The sequence below is a fragment of the Antechinus flavipes genome, chromosome 6, assembly GCF_016432865.1.
Source record: "Antechinus flavipes isolate AdamAnt ecotype Samford, QLD, Australia chromosome 6, AdamAnt_v2, whole genome shotgun sequence".
NCBI lineage: Eukaryota > Metazoa > Chordata > Mammalia > Dasyuromorphia > Dasyuridae > Antechinus > Antechinus flavipes.
The window spans coordinates 71,886,031-71,901,695 of record NC_067403.1 but is presented as its reverse complement, the minus strand read 5'-3'; the positions used below and the strand labels follow the sequence as shown (position 1 = coordinate 71,901,695).

Sequence of the window (15,665 nt, the reverse complement as noted above, 5' to 3'; positions counted from 1 at the left end):
GAATGGTTGAATAAGTTAGGGTATATGAATGTTATGGAATATTATTGTTGTATAAGAAATGATCGAGAGGATAATTTCAGAAAGGCCTTCAGAAAGGATAAATTCAGAAATTTCAGAGAGATTTATATGAACTGATACTAAGTGAAGTGAAAAGAACATCATTCACAGAAACAAGAAGATTATGTAATAATCAACTGTGATGGAACTGGCTCTTTTCAATAATGGATTCAGACCAACTCCAATAGACTCTCTCCAATAGATGGAGAGAGCCAAATGCATTCCACAAAGGGGACTATGGGGACCGAACATGGATTACAACATATTTCCATCTTTTGTTGTTTGCTGAATTTTTTTCTCATTTTTTTCCCTTTTTGAATTGATTTTTCTTGTGTAGCATGATAAACGTGGAAATCTATTTAGAAGAATTGCCCATATTTAACCTACATTGGATTACTTGCTGTGTAGAGGAAGAGAGATGGGAGAAGGGAGGGAGAAAAATTTGGAACACAAGGGTTTTGCAAGGATGAACAATGAAACCTATCTTTGCATGTATTTCGAAAATAAAAGGCTATTATCAAAAAAATTTTTTTAAACTTCACCTTCATCAAATTGTGCATACCCTTTGATCCAGCAGTGTTTCTATTGGGCTTATATCCCAAAGAAATACTAAAGAAAGGAAAGGGACCTGTATGTGCCAAAATGTTTGTAGCAGCCCTGTTTGTAGTGGCTAGAAACTGGAAAATGAATGGATGCCCATCAATTGGAGAATGGCTGGGTAAATTGTGGTATATGAATGTTATGGAATATTATTGTTCTGTAAGAAATGACCAGCAGGATGAATACAGAGAGGACTGGCGAGACTTACATGAGCTGATGTTAAGTGAAATGAGCAGAACCAGGAGATCATTATACACTTCGACAACGATATTGTATGAAGACATATTTTGATGGAAGTGGATTTCTTTGACAAAGAGACCTGAGTTTCAATTGATAAATGATGGACAAAAGCAGCTACACCCAAAAAAAAGAACACTGGGAAACGAATGTGAACTATCTGCATTTTTGTTTTTCTTCCAGGGTTATTTATACCTTCTGAATCCAATTCTCCCTATGCAACAAGAGAACTGTTCGGTTCTGCAAACATATATTGTATCTAGGATATACTGCAACATATCCAACATATAAAGGACTGCTTGCCATCTAGGGGAGGGGGTGGAGGGAGGGAGGGAAAAAAAAAATTGGAATAGAAACGAGTGTCAATATAAAGTAATTATTAAATAAAAATTAAAAAAAAAATAAAATAAATAAATAAACTTCACCTTCTTTCCTTTTATAAAACAATACTGATATCTGCCCTTCCCCAATCTTAGAGTATCTATTCCATTTGCCTTTGAAAAAGCCATTAACAATGGCTCACCAATGAGCCATTCATTACTGAATGATGGAGAATATTTCAACCACATGACTTGATTCATGGATATGGATACAAACACATGCACATATGCACAGACACATGCATGCACGCATGGTTTCTCCAGTAGATTACATGCACTTTGAAGGCAGGAGTTATTCCATTTTTGTCTTTATGCTCTCAGCTCCTTGCACAGTGTCTAGACATATAGAAAGCACTTATGAATGCTTGATTTATTGAGAATGCTGGGGTTATAGATTCCAAACCAGAAGGTCCTTAAAAACTAACAAGTTGAATCCCTTTCCCCCATTTCATTACATATGAGGAAACTGAGACCCAAAGAGGTTAAATGACTTGCACAGAGGCACAGAAATGCTAGAATCTAAACCTTGATCTTGACTAGAAATCTTTTCCCACAGTACCATGCTGGTTGTTTGAAAGCAGTTGGATGATACCTGACCATCTCACCTGCTATAATTGGATTTCTACTCCCTGTTTACCATTTTTAGTTTATTCTCAACCCAACAATCTCTACTTTAAAAAGAGGCACAAAAGAAGAATAGATTAATTCAGCCTTATCATCACTACTAGTCTATCTGCCCCCAAGCAGCAGTCTTATTCTTTGATCCTTATCATCTACCAAAAGAGCTTTTAAAAATTCTATTTTCATATCCTTAGCATTTATTATCAGCTTCTGCTCATTCTTAATTTTCATCTGTTGCTCTTTTTATTGGATCATATTAGCCTTTTGTACTCCTCAGTTATTTTGCCTTTCTTCTATAAACCAAATCAAGAACAGAAGTCTATAATCATAATGTCCAAGTTTGGCATCAAAGAAAAATGGAGACAATGCACCTCTTTCCCTTCTTTGCGCAGATAAAGGAAAACATGAGAAGGGATGCAGAGAGCAGGTTTGGATCTAGTGAAAAAAATTTTCAAAGTCTGCATTAAGGGTGAAAAAGAAGGGATAGGTAATGAAAAAAGAGACATAAAGAAAGGAGAGGCTGCAGACAAATTAAAACTCTTTTTTATAGAATTTGTATTGATGAGCCAAATAAAGAAAAAAATGAAACACAGGATAATAAAATATTTCTTTTTAAAGAGCATGTAAATATATAAAAAAAAATAGTAAACATAACAGAAACTTAAAACCAAAATCACAATATATCATATAATTATAACTCACATTGCAGTAAATGCAGTTTTGTTTTTGTCTTTGTGTTGTCAGAACTAGTGAATAGAAGACAATGAATGATGCTGATTGGTTCATAGAAAAATTGGATCGGAGATTTAGCATTCTAAAGAACTTTTAATGACTATCTAGACCAACATTCTCATTTTACTGAGGTCCTGAGAGGTAAGTGATTTGCCCAAAATCACAGAGCTATTAAATGGAAAAGGAAATGCATCATCTTTAAGTGTAACCCTCATATATATGATATGGATTTGTACATGTTAAATATAATTAAATTTGTATAATACAAATGTGTTTTAAATGCTTACATATTTAGAGTAACTACTCAAAAATGCAATTGTCTTGTATCTCAATAGAATTTTACATATGTAATTTTTATAATTTTGGCATAATATTATTTGAAAGTGAAAATATAATTAGAAATATTTTCAAAAGAAACGGCATATGTTGTCCATAGACAATTTGACCTTTTAAAAAAAACAAAATTTTTTATAAAAGATATCTTATTAATGTAAAATACTATCCTCTTGAATTAACATTTTAAATATTTTATTAACATTGATATTTTATGCCTCAAGTTTCCAAAGTGCAACTTTGTTCACAAAAAGCTGTTTTTAAAAACAAATGATTTGGGAAAGTTGTCATTATATATAATAAGACTGTTGTCATATTGTCAAAATTCAGAAACAAATGTTCCAATAAAATTTAGAAATAACCGGAAATACTCAGTTCATGGCACAAGTTCACATATCATTGTTCAAAATTATGCCTACACTAAACAGAGATACAAATATTTAGAATTACATTTATACGTAATTACATTATATTCTTAATAGGTAGTGGGTTTTTTGTTTAATTGGAATCTATAATAACTGATCATTTTGTATATCATTATTTTCTTTGAAATTCACTAATTTACAATGGATGGCAAGTAAATTAACTACACAGAAAGATAAAAACATTTGCAACAGTCAAGTCTTCAGCCCCCTTCTAGACCACTTATACCAGCTTCTTCAATTGTTCTTCTCTGCCCTGATGATAATACAGCATACCTTAAAAATACTTTCAGACTTATGTTGACAAATTTTGCTAAACCACTTTTTCCTTTTTTTTTAATTTTTTGTTGCTCACTGGTTTGTGTTACTGGGACACAGAGAGAGATACATTTGGAAATGAAGCTGCTATAAAACAAAAATATATTTATAGATATTCTTTACCTGAGTTTTTGCTGAACTACCTATCCATCCACCCTTTAATCATCTCCCCCTTTTTTCTTCCTCAGTGGAGTGAGCCATGTGTCAAAATTTAATTAAGAGATTTCTAGGACCCTCTGAACCAAATGTTTTTGTTGCAAATCCAATTTTATATCCAATGGCCCAAATAAAATATTAGGCCATTGAATTCTACCTATCCTTTCCCTTCACCTTTTAAATCTGCTTTTTCAAAATCTAGGTTGCAAATAAGATTATGCTCAAGTTTTCACTCTACTTATTCATGAACTCTATTATGGAGTGGTGACTTGTTTTCTAAATTCTTGTCTTTTATTTTAGCAACCAGTTATTCCTTATTGTTTAGAAGTAAGTCCAGAATAGAAGTTCCTTGTGTTGCTTTTTTTTACTATCTTCTCTAATAACTTATTAAATGTCAGAAGCTTTTCTCAACACTCTCCTCAATGAAAGCTACCTCGTCACAACAAAAAATATAAACAAAACTCAACTAAAGTAACAGCATCTAAAAATAAATGCAACCTCCATACTAAGTATCCTATCTCTTATAGAGACAAGATTGTATCTTTCTTCCTCAATATTTTGGGACTAAAACTAGTCTTTGCAATTAATCTGAGTTTTGCAGTTAGTGCTCTTTTCATTTGTGATAGTCATTGTGTGCAGAGTTTTCCCAGATCTACTCTCCTCTGCTTTTAGAATTTCTCATCATTACTTCTTATGGCATAATAACAATCAATATGATTAGAAAAGATTGAAATTATCCTTAAATCAAGTCACAAATTTACCAGGTACTCTGATTTTGACATAGGGAGAATGCCAGAAAAATATCTAGATAGGTAATTTCCCATTATTACAATATTGTTTTATATGCCAGTTTCCAATCTTCTCATCTATTTTCTTTTCCTATCCAACAGTCTATAGACTATAGGCATATGCCTACAATATTTTTCTTCTTCCATTGATCTTGTCCCACTCAGAATCCTGGATTTCCTTATAGTCTTCCTATATATGAAGTAGTAATCAAATGGAATAACACATGTAAATCACTGTTCAAAATTCAAAGAACTATGTAAATTCTAACTATTATTAACATATGATGCCACTGACATTTTCCACATACTCTGTTTCTTCTGAATAAGCTATATTATTCCAGAGTCAAATGCCAGTCTAGAGTTTCAATCAAAATTTTAATGATATCAAATTTGCTTCCTTGTGTTAATCTCTAGTTCACCCTATTTATTTCCCATACTTTGTGTGTGCTTATATAAAGATATGCCGACTCTCTTCTTAGATACTATCTTCTATCAGTTCATGTATCTTTCTTCTTCCAATACTACACCTGCTGTTCCTTGGTAAGAAGCTTATCAGAACTGAGTGGTTTTCTCCTTCCTCTTTCATTTTCATTTTAAAGCCCTCTTAATTAGATTTTCAACACTTCAGATAAATATATTTTTCTGACATTTGTTAGGTATAAACCAACCCTCATCAACATCTCACCTTTCCAACAATTTAAGCCACAGCTCAAAAATCGAAATCTACTTCTCACACACCCTCTTCTTAGCCAGCTGTTCATTTCCCGTATCTGCTTTTCTTTTCTGAATCCTCTACAGTCAATCAGTAGTAGTGATAAAAACACCATCTGTGCTCCAAGGGCTTTAGTTTTTTAAATTCTTTAAAATGCTAAGCTATATTTTTTAGGTTTCTTTAGGACAACATTTGTTCCCACGTGAATCATAAGCAGGTTGATGAATCATCATCAAGTTTGACAACTTTTAGAATACTTGCCATTACAATCCAGATATACATCCTGGGGCAGCAGCAGATCACTTGTTTCTCTCTGGTCGACAACTGCTTTAGTGCTCTTCACAAGAAGTCACTACCCACCACTTCACCACTTTTCCTCTATTACTAAATGACCTCTTCCCTACTAACAGACATTCTATAAGGGCATTCCCTTGAGCTCAACAGTTACTTCCTCATAAACTGAGAAAAAAATTTTTACATTCAAAGGTTCTGATAAAGGCCTCATTTCTAAAATATATAGAGAACTGACTCAAATTTATAAGAATTCAAGCCATTCTCCAACTGATAAACAGTCAAAGGATATGAACAGACAATTTTCAGATGAAGAAATTGAAACTATTTTTTAATCATATGAAAAGGTGCTCCAAATCACTATTGATCAGAGAAATGCAAAGACAACTCTGAGATACCACCACACACCTCTCAGATTGGCTAAAATGACAGGAAAAGATAATGATGAATGTTAAGAGGTGATATGAGGAAACTGGGACATTGATACATTGTTAGTGGACCTGTGAACTGATCCAACCATTCTGGAAAGCCATTTGGAACTATGCTCAAAAAGTTATCAAACTGTGCAGACCCTTTGATCCAGCAGTGTTTCTACTGGGTCTGTATCCCCCAAAAAAGATCTTAAAGGGAAAAGAACCTATATGTGCAAAAATGTTTGTGGCAGCCCTTTGTGTAAAGGGCTAAAGAGATACTAAAGAAAGGAAAGGGACTTGTATGTGCTAGAATGTTTGTGGCAGCCCTCTTTGTAGTGGCCAGAAACTGGAAACTTAGCAGATGCCCATCAATTGGAGAATGGCTGAAGAAATTGTGGTATATGAATATTATGGAATATTATTGTTCTGTAAGAAATGACCAACGGCATGATTTCAGAAAAGCCTGGAGAGACTTACATGAACTGATGCTAAGTGAAATGAGCAGAACCAGGAGATCATTATATACTGCAAAAACAATACTGTATGAAGATGTATTCTGATGGAAGTGGATTTCTTTGACAAAGAGATCTAATTCAGTTTCAACTGATCAATGATGGACAGAAGCAGCTATACCCAAAGAAAGGACACTGGGAAATGAATGTAAACTGTTTGCATTTTTGTTTTTCTTCCCAGGTTATTTTTACCTTCTGAATCCAATTCTCTCTGTGCAACAAGAGAACTGTTCGGTTCTGCACACATATATTGTATCTAGGATATACTGTGGCATATTTAACATGAATAGGACTGCTTGCCATCCAGGGAAAGGGGTGGAGGGAGGAAGGGGAAAAATCAGAACAGAAGTGAGTGCAAGGGAAAATGTTGTAAAAAATTACCTTGGCATGCGTTCTGTCAATAAAAAGTTATTAAAAAAAAAAAGATAAATGGTCAAAGGATATGAACAAACAATTCTCAGACGAAGAAATTGAAACTATTTCTAGCCATATGAAAAGATGTTCCAAGTCATTATTAATCAGAGAAATCTAAATTAAGACAACTCTGAGATACCACTACACACCTGTCAGACTGGCTAGAATGACAGGGAAAGATAATGTGGAATGTTGGAGGGAATGAGGGAAAACAGGGACACTGATACATTGTTGGTGGAATTGTGAATACATCCAACCATTCTGGAGAGCAATTTGGAACTATGCTCAAAAAGTTATCAAACTGCGTACTCTTTGATCCAGCAATGTTACTACTGGGCTTATATCCCAAAGAGATCTTAAAGACGGGAAAGGGACCTGTAAGTGCCAGAATGTTTGTGGCAGCCCTGTTTGTAGTGGCCAGAAACTGGAAACTGAGTAGATGCCCATCAATTGGAGAATGGCTGAATAAATTGTGGTATATGAACGTTATGGAATATTATTGTTCTGCAAGAAATGACCAACAGGATGATTTCAGAAAAGCCTGAAGAGACTTATATGAACTGATGCTGAGCAAAATGAACAGGACCAGGAGATCATTATATACTTCAACAACAATACTATATGATGATCAATTCTGATGGACGTGGCCCTCTTCAGCAATGAGATGAAACAAATCAGTTCCAATAGAGCAGTAACGAACTGAACCAGCTACACCCAGCTAAAGAACTCTGGGAGATGACTAAGAACCATTACATAGAATTCTCAATCCCTATATTTTTGCCCACCTGAATTTTTGATTTCCTTCACAGGCTAATTGTACAATATTTCAGAGACCAATTCTATTTGTATGGCAAAATAACAATTTGAACACATATACTTATTTTGTATTTAATTTATAATCTATTTAACATGTATTTTAACTTATTTAACATGTATTAGTCATCCTGCCATCTAGGGGAGGGGGTGGGAGGAAGGAGGGGAAAAATTGGAAGAAAATGTTTGGCAATTGTCAAGGCTGTAAAATTACCCATGCATATAACTTGTAAATAAAAAGCTATTAAATTTTTTTTTAAATTGGGAACAAGTTAGAATATATGAATGTTATGGAATATTATTGTTCTGTAAGAAACTATCAGCTGGATGATTTCAGAGAGGCCTGGAGAAATTTACATGAACTGATGCCAAGTGAAATGAGCAGAACCAGGAGATCATTGTACATGGCACCAAGAACACTATACGACAATCAATTCTGATGGACACGTACAACAATTAGTTTTGATGGATGTGGCTCTCTTCAACAATGAGAGGATTTAAACCAATTCCAATTGTTCAGTGATGAAGAGAGCCATCTACACCCAGCGAGAGAGAGAACTGTGGGAGTTGAGTGTGGAACACAACATAGCATTCTCACTCTATTGTTGGTTTCTTACTTTTTTTTCTGTTTTTTTCCCTTCTTGATCCAATTTTTCTTGTGCAGCAAGATAACTGTATAAATGTGTATACATATATTGTATTTAACATATATTTTAACATATTTAACATGTATTGGACTACCTGCCATCTAGGGGAGGGAGTGGGGGGAAGAAGGGGATAATCTGGAACAGAATATTTTACAAGGATCAATGTTTAAAAAAATTACCCATAAAATTTGTAAAAAAAAGTTTTAATAAAATAAAAATTAATTTAAAAATAAATTTAACCCCCCCCCAAAAAAAAACAAAGTTGCTTCCTCCAAGGATAATCCAGTTCCCCTTCCACAAATGCTATCTACACTATTGGACCTATTATATTTCCAATGGTTCTTCCCTTTCTTCCCTGCCAACTTCCAATCCCCAAATAGTGGTGAGAATTCCTTTCTATCTCTTTATTTCCTTGTTCTTGTTTCTGCCTTAAAGCCTATCTTCCTTTCTCTCAAGGAACAATTTAATTTCCTCCATAACCTAAAAAATAGAAATGTGTTCCTCCAACCCTTTCACTTTCTCTTCAGAATAGAAATGAACTTGAATTTTAGACACAAATGGCAGAAACATAAGCATATTACATGTCACTGAAAAATTCTCTTTGCTTTCCGTATTTGGAGAAAACTCCAGCCTTTTTTCTACTTTTAGTTTGATATCATAGCTAATGATCAACTACAATGACAAACTGAATATATGTGAGGAATGGGAACTGAGATATACCTACAATTGTTTCTTATTTTATGTTGGAACTCATCTCCAGGTTCTTCCTTCTACTTCCCTGGACATCAAACATTCTACCTCCATTTGGGATTGAAAACTTAAATTTATTTATCAGTCAGACAAAACTACAAAGAGAGCAGACACAATATGAAGTTCCTTTTAAATGATAAAAATTTACCTCATGGGGCTTTCTGTTCCTTTTGAGAATTAAAGAACCTTTGTTCTTGTTATTTAATCATTTCAGTTTTGTCTGACTCTTCATGACCTCATTTAGGGTTTTCTCAGCAAAAAAAACGAGAGTGGTTCACCTTCTCCTTTTCCAGGTTATTTTACAGATGAGGAACCGAGGCAAACAGGACAAATAGTGTCACACAGCTAGTACAAGTTTGAAGTCAAATTTGAACTCAGGAAGATGAATTTTTCTGATTCCAACTCTAGCACTCTATCCATTGCACCACCCAATTTCTATCAAAGAATTTTTAATAGTATCAAAAAATAGAAAAAAAAAAGCACAAGAGCAGAAGATGCAACTAATTATATCCATCTCTAATCTCTGGAACATCCTCTCTACTTGCCTGGATGCTAGTTTCTCTATTCATAAGGGTCACATGCAATGCCAGGATGGAAATTACAATATACTTCAATGGCCCTATTGGTTCATTGGTGTAAGAGTTCTCCCTTAAATGGTGTGTATCACAACCATCTATGCCTTCTTATTATATGAACTTGTGTCTGTATCCCGGCTAAGAACTTTCCTCTAGATTTTTTGACATCATGTTCATACCAATGAAGCACACAGACTGGCCATTTGTTATCCCTTGCTCTCAACTACTTTGACCAGCTCACCTCTTCTTCTGGTCATTAATCTCTTTTATAACTTTTATATTGCTTTTGATGTACAATTTATCATTGCTAATATGTTACAATCTATTCACACCCACTATGCATCTCTCTCGAATGGCCTTTGGATAGGAAACCAGACATTAATTCTTTGCAAATTTTGGTATTCTGACTTACAGTCATATAACATCACCATACAAGTACTGGTTTTTAAGATGGAATTTTCTTTCAGGATTTTTGGATGATTTAAAGCACTGACCAACATACTCTATTCTTATAATTTTGGAACCCACTCATCATCATCTGTACTGAAATGTAAGTGCTACAGTGGAAATAAAGTCAAATGTCAACTCAGAAGACCTAAGTTCAAATGCTAGCCATGTTATTATTTGGCCTGAGCAAATCATTTAATGTAAGTCTCTAGTTACCTCTTGGCACATGCCACAGAGGCCTCCTTCAAAATCTAAAGCTGTGACAGACAGTTCTGAGGACTATCGAACTTCATTTCACCTTCTCAACAACAGGCTTGTCTTTTTTTTCCCTCTGTGGAGAGCAAGGCCAAACTTTCTCGAGTGATGATGGATCTCATCCAGACATCTCTATAATATTCTGGGGTTTGATGCCATGCAACGCCATCTACAGGAGAATATGGAGGCTCTCACAATCCACTGAGAAATCTTCGGTTTGATCTCTTCACTGAACAGTAGCAAATATCTCTAGTGAGTTACATCTCCCTGTTTTATACCTCATTTCATATTTATAATCAAAGGCTCACTAAACAAAGTTTTCTTGTTGCATTTTTCAAAAAATCTCGTGGATTTTAATAGGTGTGTGGCAGACATTTTGTAGGAGAAATGCTTTTTTATAGTTGATAAATGATAAGCACACTAGGATCCTGCTCTTTATACTTTTCAGACACTCTGTGATAAAGTATGGTATACTTTGGATTCTTTGATGCTTCAAAGAATTAACGAACCAAATAGCATTTATTTGCTACTACGAGCTCCACTGTGCTAAGCTTTGGGGATACAAATACTTATCCTCAAGGATCTTATATTCTACTGGGGGAGATAAATATATGTATAAGTATATTTAAAAATATAAAGAGAATAAATCTAACACATACAAGGCTTTTAGTGAGAGCATTCACAACCAAATCACTGGGAAGGGCATGAGGAATAATTTCATATAAAAGTTGGAGAAGTAAGGGAGGATCTGTGAACTATCAATTTGAATATTTCCTTCAATAAAAACTACAACCACCCATATAACTTCTATTCATGTCATCCTTATACATTCCAAAGAGGCCTTCTTTCTTGAAATTACATGGATACCAGTGGAATACAGACTACTTTTTATTTATCTTTTGCTTTTATTACATCACTATCCATCTCCTTTCCAAGTATCATTTCATTTTCATAAATGGTAACCCATTTATATGTAGTTTTAAGAGTTACAAAATACTAAAAGAGATCCTAGAATCAATGATGTAAAGTTGGGAGGTAACTTAACATCATCTAATCTCAATTTAGCCCCTATCCAATGTAGTCTCTATCTCCTTCAATTATACAAATAAAGAAACTGAGGCCCAAAGAGAGTTCAGTGACTCATCCAAGATCCAGAACAGTAAGTAGCAAAAACAAGATATGAATTCGAGCTTCTGATTTCAAGTTCAAAACCCTTTTCAAAGCACCTTACTTTATGTTTAGATTTGAAATATACTAAATAATTTGGAGTAGAAAAAAATGACATTCCTACCTATGTTTTTCTTAGGATAACATAAAGATTAATTTACATCCTCTCATCATATCTTGACAGCTGGCATTTTTTTAAAAAGGCTGAGTGACCTTTTGATATTAACATTTTATTATGTAATTCATAAATAGTTTATGCAGAAATACCCAAGAATCTTTAACATATTTAAAATCATCCTAAAAGGAGTCCATTAAAAAAAAAAAAAAAAAAAAAAGACAGTTTCAGTATTGCCTTACCAAATTTTCCAAATTTAATATTCTAACACAGGGCATAATTGTTAAGATCATCAGAACTGGAAGAGAAAAGGACTTTCCAATTGTTATACAAATCAGCATCTTGCCTTTTTATATAAAGACAGAAAACTTGTTTTCACATTCACTAAAAAGATAGGGATCATTGTCTACAAGTGGTAAACTAAAGCTCTCTTAAATTGCAAGTGAAATCAAGTACAAATTAAGATAGAAATTGTCTTTATTTCATCTAGTAAATAGCACTCTTAAACAACACTCTTCTATTGGGGAAGTCTGTTCTTAAGAATTCACACCCTCCACAATTTTACATAGGTTAAGGGCTTCATTACAGAATAAGCACAGAACTGATGTTTTAAAAGCTTACATTTTTCTTTGTGTTCTAGTAAAGGTATATTTTAAAACTTGTTCATTCCATGCCAATGTATGGATTTGGATTTCTCTCTTAAAACACACACACGTGTGTACATATGTATTCTAAAGCACAGGTCTGACCATCTCATTCCATTAAACTATAATCTTCAGTAGTTTTCTACCTAGCACTTCTAGAATCAAACATAAAATCTGCTTTTTAAAGCTCTTTATATTCTGGTCTCAACCTACCTCTCCAACCTTATTAAACATTTCTCATCTTACACCCATTCTATGATCCAGTCAGACTAGCTTTCTTGCTGTTCCTTATAGTTTCATCTTCTGTCTTTGTGGTTTTGCAGTCTCCAAGCCTTGAATGCAATCCCTTCCCATCTGTACTTCAGATGCCTCCACTCCTCCAAAACTCCACTTGGTGCTATCTAGTAAGGAGTTCTTAACCCAGAGTCTATGAACTTTTAAAATTTGATTAATTAAAGGCTTTCTTTGTAATCCTATGTATTTTATGCACATAAAACAATATTCTGAGGAGTTTGGAAGTTTCATCGTAATTGCCAAAAATTTTTTTAAATCTCAATTCTACATGAAACTTTTTCTGATCCCCCCCAGCAGTTGATGCCTTCTCCCACCAATTTCTTTTTACTTTGTATTTTTCTATAAATTTAATATATATCCACATATGTACATGATGTCTCCCTCAACAGTGTGGACTCCTTGGAAACAGAATTTTATTTTTGTTTTTGCCTATCAGTGCTAGGATTCATGAGGCTTTCCCTCAGTTTTAACTATTTTAATTACTTCTTTTTTCATAATATACTAAAGAATGACATTTTCCAACGGTTGTCAGATTTCCTTAAATACTTCCTAACTGTTTGATCCTGGGCAATTGTTTGCCTCAATTTCTTTATCTGTAAAACGAGCTGGAAAAGGAATGGCAAACCACTCCAGTGTGTTTGCCAAGAAAACCCCAAATAGGGTTATGACAAGTCAGACTTTTTTCCCTAATTTTTAAAATTCAAGCACAATTTCTGGTATCCCCAGCCCAGAACATACTCCCTCCTCACCTCTGCCTCTTAGAATTCCCAGCTTCTCTAAGAGCACAAAAGTGCTGACTCTCACAGTGAAGCCTCTTCTGTTCTCAACTGTCCCTCCACTCCACCAAGTACCTTATATTGATTTTGTATGTTTCCCACCTACTCATAAGAGTGCATGTCTTTCTCTCCTCCCCAAATAAAAAGCAAGCTCCTCTGAACGCCTGGGCTGTGGATTTGTCTTTTAGTTACCAAAATCCACTGCCAAGAGACCTGCAGATATTAGATGGAAAGGGTTTAAATCCAGCCTCAGACACTCACTATAAGCCCCAACTCCCTGCAAGTCTCACAATCTTTCTGAGCCTATTTCCAATAATCAAATTGCTTGCTGTCAAAGTTAGGGAGAAAAAATTTAGAATTCAAATCTTATAAATCTTATAAAAGTGAATGTTGAAAACTATCTTTACATGTAACTTGAAAAATAAAATACTATTTTAAGTAAAGTAATAATAATTGCTTAGATGTAAAGTGAGAATATTAATTTCACTAGTTAGATTCTTAAAGGTGGAGGATCAAAGTAATGAAGAGAGCGCTTTGAACACTTTAAGGCGCTATCGGGGTAGACAGATCCATAGAGAAGCGAAGGATAGAGGACTAGCCTCGAAAGTATTAAGACTTGGGTTTAAGTTCCGCCTCTGAACAGGTCAGACTCGGATCAATAAGTCCCAGATCGATAGACAGGGAGCGCACGTGCATGACCGTCACGCGCAACCACAGCCCCGGGCCTCATCCCCGTAAAGTTCCCCAGGACTGGGCCCTTCCACGCCCAGGCCCGGCCACGGCCAAGGGCAAGGACATTGATTCCGTGGAGTGCACTAAGGGCCAAGGTGCCCCGGGGTCCCGGACCAGGAGGCTAGAGAGCTTCTGATCCGGAAGATATGGATCTGTCCGGGAAGATTTGAGCCTCTAAATGTTTGCATCGAGTCCGCGGCCGCAGAAGCTGCAACGCGCCAGCCCTGCTCTGACCTAACCTTGGCCTGACTTCCTTTTCCCTTTTCCCCTATCTCCCTCCCCCTTCCCCGAGGCTCTGGGGTCGCGCACGCGCACGCGCGCTCCTCCCCTTCCCCCACCAGTCCAGGTTTCTATGAGGGCGCGGCCGAGAGGCCCTTTCCGTCCCCAGCCCGAGCCCATTCTCAGCCTATAGCCGCACCACCACCACAGACAGGGGAAGGGCGGCCCCTGAGGCCAGAAGAGCCCTCGCACCGCCTGCCCCCTTACTCACACGGGACAGCTGTCATAGACGCCAAAGCCGCGCCTCTTCCGCCCCGCCCCTCCGCTCAGGTGCAAGCGCAGGCGCAGGCGCAGTGTTCCAACTGGAAGTTCCTTTCCGCAGGAGGGGGCGGGGCGGGAAACCGGCGCGCGGGCGGCTACTGAACGGCGCGAAAGGGTGGGAGGGAGAGGCGAAAGAGGCGTGGCTTAGGTCCCTGCGGACGTGGCTTGTGGGAACAGAAGAGCGCACGCATGCGCAGAAAACTACTGGCGCCGGCTGAAACTAGAGAACTAAGGATTGGCGCGGCAGCTGGGGCGGGGGTGACGGTCCGAGGGCCCTGGTTCCCTGGTGGTGGGCTAGCTGGGACGGAAGTCCGTAGAGGGGAGAGTCTGTGAGGCTTGGAAAAAAGAAGGGGTGCATTGCATTATCTGTAGTTCTCGCTGCTAAGAACTTAAGAGTTCAGTAATTTTAGAAAGGAAATCCACCCGGGCCCGAGCATACCTTCCTGGGTCGGGGAAGTAACTAGATGCTCCGGCTTGAGTTAATCTTTCATTAACTTCTGCTCGTGTTTGCCAGCCCCAAGTTCGCCCTGGAGCTCATTCACAACTAACTCAAAGGTTCTCATTGCCCTCACCCTAGCCCGATGGAAACGTGTCCGTCAGCAAAGGTCGTGCTCGTCTGGAAATAAGAAGCCATGACTTATGTGTGTGTGCGTACACGTATGCGTGTGCATCTACATATATACACACGTGTACACATGCACGTGGGTGTGTGCGTGTATAAACCACGATATACGCGTACATAGACAGGGTGCGACATGTGTATGTGTAATATACATATATATATACATATATTTCATTCTTATTCCGCTGCATGGATGAAAACTTGCACCAGTTCATCTGAAAGATGGGGATGGAGGAGATTGTGTATGTGTGTATATGTGTGTGTGTATATGCATTTTCATCAAATTCATGCAAGGGAATAAC

General features: G+C 36.5%; 1 protein-coding gene across 4 annotated transcripts in view; it reads right to left on the bottom strand.

Annotated features, from left to right (window-relative positions):
- The window catches only part of MMAA (metabolism of cobalamin associated A), a 37,600-nt gene extending 22,808 nt beyond the window's left edge, over positions 1-14,792 (bottom strand). The window contains exon 1 of one of the 4 annotated variants that reach the window (XM_051967453.1): positions 14,692-14,792. The gene's annotated coding sequence lies outside the window, so the exon portion shown is untranslated. Of the gene's footprint in view, positions 1-5,613; positions 5,686-14,691 lie in introns of those variants that run through there. The other 3 variants (XM_051967449.1, XM_051967450.1, XM_051967452.1) reach the window with 3 other exon arrangements.
- Between the last annotated feature and the right edge of the window lie 873 nt (positions 14,793-15,665).